The sequence below is a fragment of the Ipomoea nil genome, unplaced genomic scaffold (genome assembly GCF_001879475.1).
Source record: "Ipomoea nil cultivar Tokyo-kokei standard unplaced genomic scaffold, Asagao_1.1 scaffold1895, whole genome shotgun sequence".
Classification (NCBI taxonomy): domain Eukaryota; kingdom Viridiplantae; phylum Streptophyta; class Magnoliopsida; order Solanales; family Convolvulaceae; genus Ipomoea; species Ipomoea nil.
In genome coordinates this window covers 429,083-446,686 of record NW_017618323.1, presented here as the reverse complement: position 1 = coordinate 446,686, position 17,604 = coordinate 429,083, and the positions used below count along the sequence as shown (strand labels likewise).

At 29.2% G+C, this 17,604-nt stretch overlaps 5 non-coding genes across 5 annotated transcripts; all 5 read right to left on the bottom strand.

Moving 5' to 3' along the window:
* Positions 1-1,072: 1,072 nt before the first annotated feature.
* On the bottom strand, positions 1,073-1,144 carry TRNAH-GUG. Its single transcript has one exon. It is a non-coding gene; the product is annotated as a tRNA-His (tRNA).
* Positions 1,145-2,920: 1,776 nt separating this feature from the next.
* TRNAH-GUG lies at positions 2,921-2,992 on the bottom strand. Its single transcript has one exon. It is a non-coding gene; the product is annotated as a tRNA-His (tRNA).
* A 5,432-nt stretch (positions 2,993-8,424) lies between these two features.
* TRNAH-GUG lies at positions 8,425-8,496 on the bottom strand. The gene has a single exon. It is a non-coding gene; the product is annotated as a tRNA-His (tRNA).
* Positions 8,497-14,854: 6,358 nt separating this feature from the next.
* Positions 14,855-14,926, bottom strand: TRNAH-GUG. The gene has a single exon. It is a non-coding gene; the product is annotated as a tRNA-His (tRNA).
* A 1,766-nt stretch (positions 14,927-16,692) lies between these two features.
* TRNAH-GUG lies at positions 16,693-16,764 on the bottom strand. Its single transcript has one exon. It is a non-coding gene; the product is annotated as a tRNA-His (tRNA).
* Between the last annotated feature and the right edge of the window lie 840 nt (positions 16,765-17,604).

Genomic DNA, 17,604 nt, shown 5'->3' with positions numbered 1-17,604 from the left:
ACAAGACATAAAGAAATCATATTTATTAAGAGAGATACATAATAGTAGCCGAAGAACAACAAGTGACTTGAATTAACATCTTTATTGTAGTTGTTGTTTTTATTATCAAAAAAACTAATATTACATCAATCAAAATTATTGAGTGTGGCTGCTAGGATTCGAGCCCAGGTCTTCACAGCCATAACGTGGAATTATTACCACTAAACTACAGCCACAAAATCTTCAAAGTGAAAGATAAAATCTTAACTATACATAAATATATCTTCAAGATAATTATAATTTCAGATAACGCTGAGTTTAGTCCTTCGACTATCACTCATTTTTAATTTTATTCTTTGACTTTTAATACTACTAAACTTAGTTTTGGAGTATTGAATCCTTTTCAATTGTAATCCACGGTAAGCTTCCTTCCAGTTAACATTGAGTATGAAATTAGAGTTGCAATAATAAAGAAATTAACATTGAGGGTGAAATTAGATCAACTAGAATAAGGCAATTAGGATATTGTTTCCCACATGTTAAAATCCCTATTAACATTGAGGGTGATATTACGGTGGCTAGAAAAAAGAAAATTAGAGCTTTGTTTTTCATGTGTGCGAAACAATTGGCGCAATAGTCATTATTTTCTAAATTTACCCTTGCCCTTGTTAATGAGTGTTAGTTCGAAAACAAAATCAAGAATTAATTCTTTAGTTTTATTGAGTTTCAAATTTTCAACTTATTATTGGAATTGTTACATGTTAATAAAGATGGGCATTTCAGGATATGATTCGGTTTTTATCAGTTTCGGTTTTGTTATTTCGTATAACAAAGGATAATACTGAATATTGTAAGAATAATACTGAATATTGTAAGAATAACTCAAATTAGAGATAATTGTTAGTCAAAGAACAATTGAGGCACACAACAAAAGTGCAAAGTTGAGAACAAGACATACAAAAATCATATTTATTAAGAGACATACATAATAGTAGCCGAAGAATAACAAGTGACTTGAATTAACATCTTTATTGTAGTTGTTGTTGTTTTTATTATCAAAAAAACTAATAATACATCAATCAAAATTGCTCAGTGTGGCTGCTGGGATTCGAGCCCAGGTCTCCACGGCCACAACGTGGAATTCTTACCACTAAACTACAGCCACAAGGTCTTCGAAGTGAAAGATAAAATCTTAATTATACATAAATATATTTTCAAGATAATTATAGTTTCAGTTAACGCTGAGTTTAGTCCTCTGACTATCACTCATTTTTAATTTCATTCTTTGACTTTTAAAACTACTAAACTTAGTTTTGGAGTATTGAATCCTTTTCAATTGTAATCCCCGGTAAGCTTCCTTCCTATTAACATTGAGTATGAAATTAGAGTTGCAATAATAAAGAAATTAACATTGAGGGTGAAATTAGATCTACTAGAATAAGGAAATTAGGATAATGTTTCCCACGTGTTAAAATCCCTATAAACATTGAGGGTGATATTACGGTGGCTAGAAAAAAGAAAATTAGAGCTTTGTTTTTCATGTGTGCGACACAATTGGCGCAATAGTCATTATTTTCTAAATTTACCCTTGCCCTTGTTAATGAGTGTTAGTTAGAAAACAAAATCAAGAATTAATTATTTAGTTTTATTGAGTTTCAAATTTTCAAGTTATTATTGGAATTGTTACATATTAATAAAGGTGGGCATTTCAGTATATGATTCGGTTTATATCAGTTTCGGTTTTGTTATTTCGTATAACAAAGGATAATACTGAATATTGTAAGAATAATACTGAATATTGTAAGAATAACTCAAATTTGTGATAATTGTTAGTCAAAGAACAATTGGGGCAAACAACAAAAGTGCAAAGTTGAGAACAAGACATAAAAAAAATCATATTTATTAAGAGAGATACATAATAGTAGGCGAAGAACAACAAGTGACTTGAATTAACATCTTTATTGTAGTTGTTGTTGTTGTTTTTATTATCAAAAAAACTAATAATACATCAATCAAAATTGTTCAGTGTGGCTGCTAGGATTCGAGCCCAGGTCTTCAAGGCCACAACGTGGAATTCTTACTTCTAAACTACAGCCACAAGGTCATCAGAGTGAAAGTTAAAATCTTAATTATACATAAATATATCTTCAAGATAATTATAGTTTCAGTTAACGCTGAGTTTAGTCCTCTGACTATCACTCATTTTTAATTTTATTCTTTGACTTTTAAAACAACTAAACTTAGTTTTGGAGTACTGAATCCTTTTCAATTGTAATCCACGGTAAGCTTCCTTCCAATTAACATTGAGTATGAAATTAGAGTTGCAATAATAAAGAAATTAACATTGAGGGTGAAATTAGATCAACTAGAATAAGGAAATTATGATAATGTTTCCCACGTGTTAAAATCCCTATTAACATTGAGGGTGATATTACGATGGCTAGAAAAAAGAAAATTAGAGCTTTGTTTTTAATGTGTGCGAAACAATTGGCGCAATAGTCATTATTTTCTAAATTTACCCTTGCCCTTGTTAATGAGTGTTAGTTAGAAAACAAAATCAAGAATTAATTATTTAGTTTTATTGAGTTTCAAATTTTCAACTATTATTGGAATTGTTACATATTAATAAATGTGGGCATTTCAAGATATGATTCGGTTTTTATCAGTTTCGGTTTTGTTATTTCGTATAACAAAGGATAATACTGAATATTGTAAGAATAACTCAAATTAGAGATAATTGTTAGTCAAAGAACAATTGAGGCAAACAACAAAAGTGCAAAGTTGAGAACAAGACATAAAAAATTCATATTTATTAAGAGAGATACATAAAAGTAGCCGAAGAACAACAAGTGACTTGAATTAACATCTTTATTGCAGTTGTTGTTGTTGTTGTTTTTATTATCAAAAAAAAAATAATAATACATCAATCAAAATTGTTCAGTGTGGCTGCTGGGATTTGAGCCCAGGTCTCCACGGCCACAACGTGGAATTCTTACCACTAAACTACAGCCACAGGGTAATTGAAGTGAAAGATAAAATCTTAATTATACATAAATATATCTTCAAGATAATTATAGTTTCAGTTAACGCTGAGTTTAGTCCTCTGACTATCACTCATTTTTAATTTTATTCTTTGACTTTTAAAACTACTAAACTTAGTTTTGGAGTATTGAATCCTTTTCAATTGTAATCCACGGTAAGCTTCCTTCCAATTAACATTGAGTATGAAATTAGAGTTGCAATAATAAAGAAATTAACATTGAGGGTGAAATTAGATCAACTAGAATAAGGAAATCATGATAATGTTTCCCACGTGTTAAAATCCATATTAACATTGAGGGTGATATTACGATGGCTAGAAAAAAGAAAATTTGAGCTTTGTTTTTAATGTGTGCGAAACAATTGGCGCAATAGTCATTATTTTCTAAATTTACCCTTGCCCTTGTTAATGAGTGTTAGTTAGAAAACAAAATCAAGAATTAATTATTTAGTTTTATTAAGTTTCAAATTTTCAACTTATTATTGGAATTGTTACATATTAATAAAGGTGGGCATTTTAGGATATGATTCGGTTTTTATCAGTTTCGGTTTTGTTATTTCGTATAACAAAGGATAATACTGAATATTGTAAGAATAACTCAAATTAGAGATAATTGTTAGTCAAAGAACAATTGAGGCAAACAACAAAAGTGCAAAGTTGAGAACAAGACATACAAAAATCATATTTATTAAGAGAGATACATAATAGTAGCCGAAGAACAACAAGTGACTTGAATTAACATCTTTATTGTAGTTGTTGTTGTTTTTATTATCAAAAAAACTAATAATACATCAATCAAAATTGTTCAGTGTGGCTGCTGGGATTCGAGCCCAAGTCTCCAAGGCCACAATGTGGAATTCTTACCACTAAACTATAGCCACAAGGTCATCGAAGTGAAAGATAAAATCTTAATTATACATAAATATATTTTCAAGATAATTATAGTTTCAGTTAACGCTGAGTTTAGTCCTCTGACTATCACTCATTTTTAATTTTATTCTTTGACTTTTAAAACTACTAAACTTAGTTTTGGAGTATTGAATCCTTTTCAATTGTAATCCCCGGTAAGCTTCCATCCTATTAACATTGAGTATGAAATTAGAGTTGCAATAATAAAGAAATTAACATTGAGGGTGAAATTAGATCAACTAGAATAAGGAAATTAGGATATTGTTTCCCACATTTTAAAATCCCTATTAACATTGAGGGTGATATTACGGTGGCTAGAAAAAAGAAAATTAGAGCTTTGTTTTTCATGTGTGCGAAACAATTGGCGCAATAGTCATTATTTTCTAAATTTACCCTTGCCCTTGTTAATGAGTGTTAGTTAGAAAACAAAATCAAGAATTAATTCTTTAGTTTTATTGAGTTTCAAATTTTCAACTTATTACTGGAATTGTTACATGTTAATAAAGGTGGGCATTTCAGGATATGATTCGGTTTTTATCAGTTTCGGTTTTGCTATTTCGTATAACAAAGGATAATACTGAATATTGTAAGAATAATACTGAATATTGTAAGAATAACTCAAGTTAGAGATAATTGTTAGTCAAAGAACAATTGAGGCAAACAACAAAAGTGCAAAGTTGAGAACAAGACATAAAAAAATCATATTTATTTAGAGAGATACATAATAGTAGCCGAAGAACAACAAGTGACTTGAATTAACATCTTTATTGTAGTTGTTGTTTTTATTATCAAAAAAACTAATAATACATCAATCAAAATTGTTCAGTATGGCTGCTGGGATTCGAGCCCAGGTCTCCACAGCCACAACGTGAAATTCTTACCACTAAACTACACCCACAATGTCATCAGAGTGAAAGATAAAATCTTAATTATACATAAATATATCTTCAAGATAATTATAGTTTCAGTTAACGCTGAGTTTAGTCCTCTGACTATCACTCATTTTTAATTTTACTCTTTGACTTTTAAAACTACTAAACTTAGTTTTGGAGTATTGAATTCTTTTCAATTGTAATCTACGGTAAGCTTCCTTCCAATTAACATTGAGTATGAAATTAGAGTTGCAATAATAAAGAAATTAACATTGAGGGTGAAATTAGATCAACTAGAATAAGGAAATTATGATAATGTTTCCCACGTGTTAAAATCCCTATTAACATTGAGGGTGATATTACGATGGCTAGAAAAAAGAAAATTAGAGCTTTGTTTTTAATGTGTGCGAAACAATTGGCGCAATAGTCATTATTTTCTAAATTTACCCTTGCCCTTGTTAATGAGTGTTAGTTAGAAAACAAAATCAAGAATTAATTATTTAGTTTTATTGAGTTTCAAATTTTCAACTTATTATTGGAATTGTTACATATTAATAAAGGTGGGCATTTCAGGATATGATTCGGTTTTTATCAGTTTCGGTTTTGTTATTTCGTATAACAAAGGATAATACTGAATATTGTAAGAATAACTCAAATTAGAGATAATTGTTAGTCAAAGAACAATTGAGGCAAACAACAAAAGTGCAAAGTTGTCTACAAGACATAAAGAAATCATATTTATTAAGAGAGATACATAATAGTAGCCGAAGAACAACAAGTGACTTGAATTCACATCTTTATTGTAGTTGTTTTTTTTATTATCAAAAAAACTAATATTACATCAATCAAAATTATTGAGTCTGGCTGCTAGGATTCGAGCCCAGGTCTTCACGGCCATAACGTGGAATTCTTACCACTAAACTACAGCCACAAAGTCATCAAAGTGAAAGATAAAATCTTAACTATACATAAATATATCTTCAAGATAATAACAATTTCAGTTAACGCTGAGTTTAGTCCTTTGACTATCACTCATTTTTAATTTTATTCTTTGACTTTTAATACTACTAAACTTAGTTTTGGAGTATTGAATCCTTTTCAATTGTAATCCACGGTAAGCTTCCTTCCAATTAACATTGAGTATGAAATTAGAGTTGCAACAATAAAGGAATTAACATTGAGGGTGAAATTAGATCAACTAGAATAAAGCAATTAGGATATTGTTTCCCACATGTTAAAATCCCTATTAACATTGAGGGTGATATATTACGGTGGCTAGAAAAAAGAAAATTAGAGCTTTGTTTTTCATGTGTGCGAAACAATTGGCGCAATAGTCATTATTTTCTAAATTTAACCTTGCCCTTGTTAATGAGTGTTAGTTAGAATACAAAATCAAGAATTAATTCTTTAGTTTTATTGAGTTTCAAATTTTCAACTTATTATTGGAATTGTTACATGTTAATAAAGGTGGGCATTTCAGGATATGATTCGGTTTTTATCAGTTTCGGTTTTGTTATTTCGTATAACAAAGGACAATACTGAATATTGTAAGAATAATACTGAATATTGTAAGAATAACTCAAATTAGAGATAATTGTTAGTCAAAGAACAATTGAGGCAAACAACAAAAGTGCAAAGTTGAGAACAAGACATAAAAAAATCATATTTATTTAGAGAGATACATAATAGTAGCCGAAGAACAACAAGTGACTTGAATTAACATCTTTATTGTAGTTGTTGTTTTTATTATCAAAAAAACTAATAATACATCAATCAAAATTGTTCAGTATGGCTGCTGGGATTCGAGCCCAGGTCTCCACAGCCACAACGTGAAATTCTTACCACTAAACTACACCCACAATGTCATCAGAGTGAAAGATAAAATCTTAATTATACATAAATATATCTTCAAGATAATTATAGTTTCAGTTAACGCTGAGTTTAGTCCTCTGACTATCACTCATTTTTAATTTTACTCTTTGACTTTTAAAACTACTAAACTTAGTTTTGGAGTATTGAATTCTTTTCAATTGTAATCTACGGTAAGCTTCCTTCCAATTAACATTGAGTATGAAATTAGAGTTGCAATAATAAAGAAATTAACATTGAGGGTGAAATTAGATCAACTAGAATAAGGAAATTATGATAATGTTTCCCACGTGTTAAAATCCCTATTAACATTGAGGGTGATATTACGATGGCTAGAAAAAAGAAAATTAGAGCTTTGTTTTTAATGTGTGCGAAACAATTGGCGCAATAGTCATTATTTTCTAAATTTACCCTTGCCCTTGTTAATGAGTGTTAGTTAGAAAACAAAATCAAGAATTAATTATTTAGTTTTATTGAGTTTCAAATTTTCAACTTATTATTGGAATTGTTACATATTAATAAAGGTGGGCATTTCAGGATATGATTCTGTTTTTATCAGTTTCGGTTTTGTAATTTCGTATAACAAAGGATAATACTGAATATTGTAAGAATAACTCAAATTAGAGATAATTGTTAGTCAAAGAACAATTGAGGCAAACAACAAAAGTGCAAAGTTGTCTACAAGACATAAAGAAATCATATTTATTAAGAGAGATACATAATAGTAGCCGAAGAACAACAAGTGACTTGAATTAACATCTTTATTGTAGTTGTTTTTTTTATTATCAAAAAAACTAATATTACATCAATCAAAATTATTGTGTGTGGCTGCTAGGATTCGAGCCCAGGTCTTCACGGCCATAACGTGGAATTCTTACCACTAAACTACGCCACAAAGTCATCAAATTGAAAGATAAAATCTTAACTATACATAAATATATCTTCAAGATAATTATAATTTCAGTTAACGCTGAGTTTAGTCCTTTGACTATCACTCATTTTTAATTTTATTCTTTGACTTTTAATACTACTAAACTTAGTTTTGGAGTATTGAATCCTTTTCAATTGTAATCCACGGTAAGCTTCCTTCCAATTAACATTGAGTATGAAATTAGAGTTGCAATAATAAAGAAATTAACATTGAGGGTGAAATTAGATCAACTAGAATAAGGCAATTAGGATATTGTTTCCCACATGTTAAAATCCCTATTAACATTGAGGGTGATATATTACGGTGGCTAGAAAAAAGAAAATTAGAGCTTTGTTTTTCATGTGTGCGAAACAATTGGCGCAATAGTCATTATTTTCTAAATTTAACCTTGCCCTTGTTAATGAGTGTTAGTTAGAAAACAAAATCAAGAATTAATTCTTTAGTTTTATTGAGTTCCAAATTTTCAACTTATTATTGGAATTGTTACATGTTAATAAAGGTGGGCATTTCAGGATATGATTCGGTTTTTATCAGTTTCGGTTTTGTTATTTCGTATAACAAAGGATAATACTGAATATTGTAAGAATAATACTGAATATTGTAAGAATAACTCAAATTAGAGATAATTGTTAGTCAAAGAACAATTGAGGCAAACAACAAAAGTGCAAAGTTGAGAACAAGACATAAAAAATCATATTTATTAAGAGAGGTACATAATAGTAGCCGAAGAACAACAAGTGACTTGAATTAACATCTTTATTGTAGTTGTTGTTGTAGTTTTTATTATAAAAAAAACTAATAATACATCAATCAAAATTGTTCAGTGTGGCTGCTGGGATTCGAGCCCAGGTCTCCACGGCCACAACGTGGAATTCTTACCACTAAACTACAGCCACAAGGTCGTCGAAGTGAAAGATAAAATCTTAATTATACATAAATATATTTTCAAGATAATTATAGTTTCAGTTAACGCTAAGTTTAGTCCCCTGACTATCACTCATTTTTAATTTTATTCTTTGACTTTTAAAACTACTAAATTTAGTTTTGGATTATTGAATCCTTTTCAATTGTAATCCCCGGTAAGCTTCCTTCCTATTAACATTGAGTATGAAATTAGAGTTGCAATAATAAAGAAATTAACATTGAGGGTGAAATTAGATCAACTAGAATAAGGCAATTAGGATATTGTTTCCCACGTGTTAAAATCCCTATTAACATTGAGGGTGATATTACGGTGGCTAGAAAAAAGAAAATTAGAGCTTTGTTTTTCATGTGTGCGAAACAATTGGCGCAATAGTCATTATTTTCTAAATTTACCCTTGCCCTTGTTAATGAGTGTTAGTTAGAAAACAAAATCAAGAATTAATTATTTAGTTTTATTGAGTTTCAAATTTTCAACTTATTATTGGAATTGTTACATGTTAATAAAGGTGGGCATTTCAGGATATGATTCGGTTTTTATCAGTTTCGGTTTTGTTATTTCGTATAACAAAGGATAATACTGAATATTGTAAGAATAATACTGAATATTGTAAGAATAACTCAAATTAGAGATAATTGTTAGTCAAAGAACAATTGAGGCAAACAACAAAAGTGCAAAGTTGAGAACAAGACATACAAAAATCATATTTTTTAAGAGAGATACATAATAGTAGCCGAAGAACAACAAGTGACTTGAATTAACATCTTTATTGTAGTTGTTGTTGTTTTCATTATCAAAAAAACTAATAATACATCAATCAAAATTGTTCAGTGTGGCTGCTAGGATTCGAGCCCAGGTCTCCATGGCCACAATGTGGAATTCTTACCACTAAACTACAACCACAAGGTCATCGAAGTGAAAGATAAAATCTTAATTATACATAAATATATTTTCAAGATAATTATAGTTTCAGTTAACGCTGAGTTTAGTCCTCTGACTATCACTCATTTTTAATTTTATTCTTTGACTTTTAAAACTACTATACTTAGTTTTGGAGTATTGAATCCTTTTCAATTGTAATCCACGGTAAGCTTCCTTCCTATTAACATTGAGTATGAAATTAGAGTTGCAATATTAAAGAAATTAACATTGAGGGTGAAATTAGATCAACTAGAATAAGGAAATTAGGATATTGTTTCCCACGTGTTAAAATCCCTATTAACGTTGTGGATGATATTACGATGGCTAGAAAAAAGAAAATTAGAGCTTTGTTTTTAATGTGTGCGAAACAATTGGCGCAAAAGTCATTATTTTCTAAATTTACCCTTGCCCTTGTTAATGAGTGTTAGTTAGAAAACCAAATCAAGAATTAATTATTTAGTTTTATTGAGTTTCAAATTTTCAACTTATTATTGGAATTGTTACATATTAATAAAGGTGGGCATTTCAGGATATGATTCGGTTTTTATCAGTTTCGATTTTGTTATTTCGTATAACAAAGGATAATACTGAATATTGTAAGAATAACTCAAATTAGAGATAATTGTTAGTCAAAGAACAATTGAGGCAAACAACAAAAGTGCAAAGTTGTGTACAAGATATAAAGAAATCATATTTATTAAGAGAGATACATAATAGTAGTCGAAGAACAACAAGTGACTTGAATTAACATCTTTATTGTAGTTGTTGTTTTTATTATCAAAAAAACTAATATTACATCAATCAAAATTATTTAGTGTGGCTGCTAGGATTCGAGCGCAGGTCTTCACGGCCATAACGTGGAATTCTTATCACTAAATTACAGCCACAAAGTCATCAAAGTGAAAGATAAAATCTTAACTATACATAAATATATCTTCAAGATAATTATAATTTCAGTTAACGCTGAGTTTAGTCCTTTGACTATCACTCATTTTTAATTTTATTCTGACTTTTAATACTACTTAACTTAGTTTTGGAGGATTGAATCCTTTTCAATTGTAATCCACGGTAAGCTTCCTTCCTATTAACATTGAGTATGAAATTCGAGTTGCAATAATAAAGAAATTAACATTGAGGGTGAAATTAGATCAACTAGAATAAGGCAATTAGGATATTGTTTCCCACGTGTTAAAATCCCTATTAACTTTGATGGTGATATTACGGTGGCTAGAAAAAAGAAAATTAGAGCTTTGTTTTTCATGTTTGCGAAACAATTGGCGCAATAGTCATTATTTTCTAAATTTACCCTTGCCCTTGTTAATGAGTGTTAGCTAGAAAACAAAATCAAGAATTAATTATTTAGTTTTATTGAGTTTCAAATTTTCTACTTATTATTGGAATTGTTACATATTAATAAAGGTGGGCATATCAGGATATGATTTGGTGTTTATCAGTTTCGGTTTTTTTTATTTCGTATAACAAAGGATAATACTGAATATTGTAAGAATGATACTGAATATTGTAAGAATAACTCAAATTAGAGATAATTGTCAGTCAAAGAACAATTGAGGCAAACAACAAAAGTGCAAAGTTGAGAACAAGACATAAAAAAAATCATATTTATTAAGAGAGATACATAATAGTAGCTGAAGAACAAGTGACTTGAATTAACATCTTTATTGTAGTTGTTGTTGTTGTTTTTATTATCAAAAAAACTAATAATACATCAATCAAAATTGTTTAGTGTGGCTGCTGGGATTTAAGCTCAGGTCTCCACGGCCACAACGTGGAATTCTTACCACTAAACTACACCAACAAGGTCGTCAAAGTGAAAGATAAAATCTTAATTATACATAAATATATCTTCAAGATATTTATAGTTTCAGTTAACGCTGAGTTTAGTCCTCTGACTATCACTCATTTTTAATTTCATTCTTTGACTTTTAAAACTACTAAACTTAGTTTTGGAGTATTGAATCCTTTTCAATTGTAATCCACGGTAAGCTTCCTTCCAATTAACATTGAGTATGAAATTAGAGTTGCAATAATAAAGAAATTAACATTGAGGGTGAAATTAGATCAACTAGAATAAGGAAATTAGGATAATGTTTCCCACGTGTTAAAATCCCTATTAACATTGAGGGTGATATTACGGTGGCTAGAAAAAAGAAAATTAGAGCTTTGTTTTTAATGTGTGCGAAATAATTGGCGCAATAGTCATTATTTTCTAAATTTACCCTTGCCCTTGTTAATGAGTGTTAGAAAACAAAATCAAGAAGTAATTATTTAGTTTTATTGAGTTTCAAATTTTCAACTTATTATTGGAATTGTTACATATTAATAAAGGTGGGCATTTCAGGATATGATTCGGTTTTTATCAGTTTCGGTTTTGTTATTTCGTATAACAAAGGATAATACTGAATATTGTAAGAATAACTCAAATTAGAGATAATTGTTAGTCAAAGAACAATTGAGGCAAACAACAAAAGTGCAAAGTTGTGTACAAGACATAAAGAAATCATATTTATTAAGAAAGAAACATAATTGTAGCCGAAGAACAACAAGTGACTTGAATTAACATCTTTATTGTGGTTGTTGTTTTTATTATCAAAAAAACTAATATTACATCAATCGAAATTATTTAGTGTGGGTACTAGGATTCGAGACCAAGTCTTCACGGCCTAAACGTGGAATTCTTACCACTAAACTACAGCCACAAAGTCATTAAAGTGAAAGATAAAATCTTAACTATACATAAATATATCTTCAAGATAATTATAATTTCAGTTAACGCTGAGTTTAGTCCTTTGACTATCACTCATTTTTAATTTTATTCTTTGACTTTTAATACTACTAAACTTAGTTTTGGAGTATTGAATCCTTTTCAATTGTAATCCACGGTAAGCTTCCTTCCAATTAACATTGAGTATGAAATTAGAGTTGCAATAATAAAGAAATTAACATTGAGGGTGAAATTAGATCAACTAGAATAAGGCAATTAGGATATTGTTTCCCACATGTTAAAATCCCTATTAACATTGAGGCAGATATATTACGGTGGCTAGAAAAAAGAAAATTAGAGCTTTGTTTTTCATGTGTGCGAAATAATTGGCGCAATAGTCATTATTTTCTAAATTTAACCTTGCCCTTGTTAATGAGTGTTAGTTAGAATACAAAATCAAGAATTAATTCTTTAGTTTTATTGAGTTTCAAATTTTCAACTTATTATTGGAATTGTTACATGTTAATAAAGGTGGGCATTTCAGGATATGATTCGGTTTTTATCAGTTTCGGTTTTGTTATTTCGTATAACAAAGGACAATACTGAATATTGTAAGAATAATACTGAATATTGTAAGAATAACTCAAATTAGAGATAATTGTTAGTCAAAGAACAATTGAGGCAAACAACAAAAGTGCAAAGTTGAGAACAAGACATAAAAAAATCATATTTATTAAGTGAGATACATAATAGTAGCCGAAGAACAACAAGTGACTTGAATTAACATCTTTATTGTAGTTGTATTTTTTATTATCAAAAAAACTAATATTACATCAATCAAAATTTTTGAGTGTGGCTGCTAAGATTCGAGCCCAGGTCTTCACGGCCATAATGTGGAATTCTTACCACTAAACTACAGCCACAAAGTCATCAAAGTGAAAGATAAAATCTTAACTATACATAAATATATCTTCAAGATAATTATAATTTCAGTTAACGCTGAGTTTAGTCCTTTGACTATCACTCATTTTTAATTTTATTCTTTGACTTTTAATACTACTAAACTTAGTTTTGGAGTATTGAATCATTTTCAATTGTAATCCACGGTAAGCTTCCTTCCAATTAACATTGAGTATGAAATTAGAGTTGCAATAATAAAGAAATTAACATTGAGGGTGAAATTAGATCAACTAGAATAAGGCAATTAGGATATTGTTTCCAACATGTTAAAATCCCTATTAACATTGAGGGTGATATATTACGGTGGCTAGAAAAAAAAAAATAGAGCTTTGTTTTTCATGTGTGCGAAACAATTGGCGCAATAGTCATTATTTTCTAAATTTTACCTTGCCCTTGTTAATGAGTGTTAGTTAGAAAACAAAATCAAGAATTAATTATTTAGTTTTATTGAGTTTCAAATTTTCAACTTATTATTGGAATTGTTACATATTAATAAAGGTGGGCATTTCAGGATATGATTCTGTTTTTATCAGTTTCGGTTTTGTTATTTCGTATAACAAAGGATAATACTGAATATTGTAAGAATAACTCAAATTAGAGATAATTGTTAGTCAAAGAACAATTGAGGCAAACAACAAAAGTGCAAAGTTGTGTACAAGACATAAAGAAATCATATTTATTAAGAGAGATACATAATAGTAGCCGAAGAACAACAAGTGACTTGAATTAACATCTTTATTGTAGTTGTTTTTTTTATTATCAAAAAAACTAATATTACATCAATCAAAATTATTGAGTGTGGCTGCTAGGATTCGAGCCCAGGTCTTCACGGCCATAACGTGGAATTCTTACCACTAAACTACGCCACAAAGTCATCAAATTGAAAGATAAAATCTTAACTATACATAAATATATCTTCAAGATAATTATAATTTCAGTTAACGCTGAGTTTAGTCCTTTGACTATCACTCATTTTTAATTTTATTCTTTGACTTTTAATACTACTAAACTTAGTTTTGGAGTATTGAATCCTTTTCAATTGTAATCCACGGTAAGCTTCCTTCCAATTAACATTGAGTATGAAATTAGAGTTGCAATAATAAAGAAATTAACATTGAGGGTGAAATTAGATCAACTAGAATAAGGCAATTAGGATATTGTTTCCCACATGTTAAAATCCCTATTAACATTGAGGGTGATATATTACGGTGGCTAGAAAAAAGAAAATTAGAGCTTTGTTTTTCATGTGTGCGAAACAATTGGCGCAATAGTCATTATTTTCTAAATTTAACCTTGCCCTTGTTAATGAGTGTTAGTTAGAAAACAAAATCAAGAATTAATTCTTTAGTTTTATTGAGTTCCAAATTTTCAACTTATTATTGGAATTGTTACATGTTAATAAAGGTGGGCATTTCAGGATATGATTCGGTTTTTATCAGTTTCGGTTTTGTTATTTCGTATAACAAAGGATAATACTGAATATTGTAAGAATAATACTGAATATTGTAAGAATAACTCAAATTAGAGATAATTGTTAGTCAAAGAACAATTGAGGCAAACAACAAAAGTGCAAAGTTGAGAACAAGACATAAAAAATCATATTTATTAAGAGAGGTACATAATAGTAGCCGAAGAACAACAAGTGACTTGAATTAACATCTTTATTGTAGTTGTTGTTGTAGTTTTTATTATCAAAAAAACTAATAATACATCAATCAAAATTGTTCAGTGTGACTGCTGGGATTCGAGCCCAGGTCTCCACGGCCACAACGTGGAATTCTTACCACTAAACTACAGCCACAAGGTCATCGAAGTGAAAGATAAAATCTTAATTATACATAAATTTATTTTCAAGATAATTATAGTTTCAGTTAACGCTGAGTTTAGTCCTCTGACTAGCACTCATTTTTAATTTTATTCTTTGACTTTTAAAACTACTAAACTTAGTTTTGGAGTATTCAATCCTTTTCAATTGTAATCCCCGGTAAGCTTCCTTCCTATTAACATTGAGTATGAAATTAGAGTTGCAATAATAAAGAAATTAACATTGAGGGTGAAATTAGATCAACTAGAATAAGGAAATTATGATAATGTTTCCCACGTGTTAAAATCCTTATTAACATTGAGGGTGATATTACGGTGGCTAGAAAAAAGAAAATTAGAGCTTTGTTTTTCATGTGTGCGAAACAATTGGCGCAATAGTCATTATTTTCTAAATTTACCCTTGCCCTTGTTAATGAGTGTTAGTTAGAAAACAAAATCAAGAATTAATTATTTAGTTTTATTGAGATTCAAATTTTCAACTTATTATTGGAATTGTTACATATTAATAAAGGTGGGCATTTCAGGATATGATTCGTTTTTTATCAGTTTCGGTTTTGTTATTTCGTATAACAAAGGATAATACTGAATATTGTAAGAATAACTCAAATTAGAGATAATTGTTAGTCAAAGAACAATTGAGGCAAACAACAAAAGTGCAAAGTTGTGTACAAGACATAAAGAAATCATATTTATTAAGAAAGAAACATAATAGTAGCCGAAGAACAACAAGTGACTTGAATTAACATCTTTATTGTAGTTGTTGTTTTTATTATCAAAAAAACTAATATTACATCAATCGAAAATATTTAGTGTGGCTACTAGGATTCGAGCCCAAGTCTTCACGGCCTAAATGTGGAATTCTTACCACTAAACTACAGCCACAAAGTCATCAAAGTGAAAGATAAAATCTTAACTATACATAAATATATCTTCAAGATAATTATAATTTCAGTTAACGCTGAGTTTAGTCCTTTGACTATCACTCATTTTTAATTTTATTCTTTCACTTTTAATACTACTAAACTTAGTTTTGGAGTATTGAATCCTTTTCAATTGTAATCCACGGTAAGCTTCCTTCCTATTAACATTGAGTATGAAATTAGAGTTGCAATAATAAAGAAATTAACATTGAGGGTGAAATTAGATCAACTAGAATAAGGCAATTAGGATATTGTTTCCCACATGTTAAAATCCCTATTAACATTGAGGGTGATATTACGGTGGCTAGAAAAAAGAAAATTAGAGCTTTGTTTTTCATGTGTGCGAAACAATTGGCGCAATAGTCATTATTTTCTAAATTTACCCTTGCCCTTGTTAATGAGTGTTAGTTAGAAAACAAAATCAAGAATTAATTCTTTAGTTTTATTGAGTTTCAAATTTTCAACTTATTACTGGAATTGTTACATGTTAATAAAGGTGGGCATTTCAGGATATGATTCGGTTTTTTATCAGTTTCGGTTTTGTTATTTCGTATAACAAAGGATAATACTGAATATTGTAAGAATAATACTGAATATTGTAAGAATAACTCAAATTAGAGATAATTGTTAGTCAAAGAACAATTGAGGCAAACAACAAAAGTGCAAAGTTGAGAACAAGACATAAAAAAATCATATTTATTAAGAGAGATACATAATAGTAGCCGAAGAACAACAAGTGACTTGAATTAACATCTTTATTGTAGTTGTTGTTGTAGTTTTTATTATAAAAAAAACTAATAATACATCAATCAAAATTGTTCAGTGTGGCTGCTGGGATTCGAGCCCAGGTCTCCACGGCCACAACGTGGAATTCTTACCACTAAACTACAGCCACAAGGTCGTCGAAGTGAAAGATAAAATCTTAATTATACATAAATATATTTTCAAGATAATTATAGTTTCAGTTAACGCTAAGTTTAGTCCCCTGACTATCACTCATTTTTAATTTTATTCTTTGACTTTTAAAACTACTAAACTTAGTTTTGGATTATTGAATCCTTTTCAATTGTAATCCCCGGTAAGCTTCCTTCCTATTAACATTGAGTATGAAATTAGAGTTGCAATAATAAAGAAATTAACATTGAGGGTGAAATTAGATCAACTAGAATAAGGAAATTATGATAATGTTTCCCACGTGTTAAAATCCCTATTAACATTGAGGGTGATATTACGATGGCTAGAAAAAAGAAAATTAGAGCTTTGTTTTTAATGTGTGCGAAATAATTGGCGCAATAGTCATTATTTTCTAAATTTACCCTTGCCCTTGTTAATGAGTGTTAGTTAGAAAACAAAATCAAGAAGTAATTATTTAGTTTTATTGAGTTTCAAATTTTCAACTTATTATTGGAATTGTTACATATTAATAAAGGTGGGCATTTCAGGATATGATTCGGTTTTTATCAGTTTCGGTTTTGTTATTTCGTATAACAAAGGATAATACTGAATATTGTAAGAATAACTCAAATTAGAGATAATTGTTAGTCAAAGAACAATTGAGGCAAACAACAAAAGTGCAAAGTTGTGTACAAGACATAAAGAAATCATATTTATTAAGAAAGATACATAATAGTAGCCGAAGAACAACAAGTGACTTGAATTAACATCTTTATTGTAGTTGTTGTTTTTATTATCAAAAAAACTAATATTACATTAATCAAAATTATTTAGTGTGGCT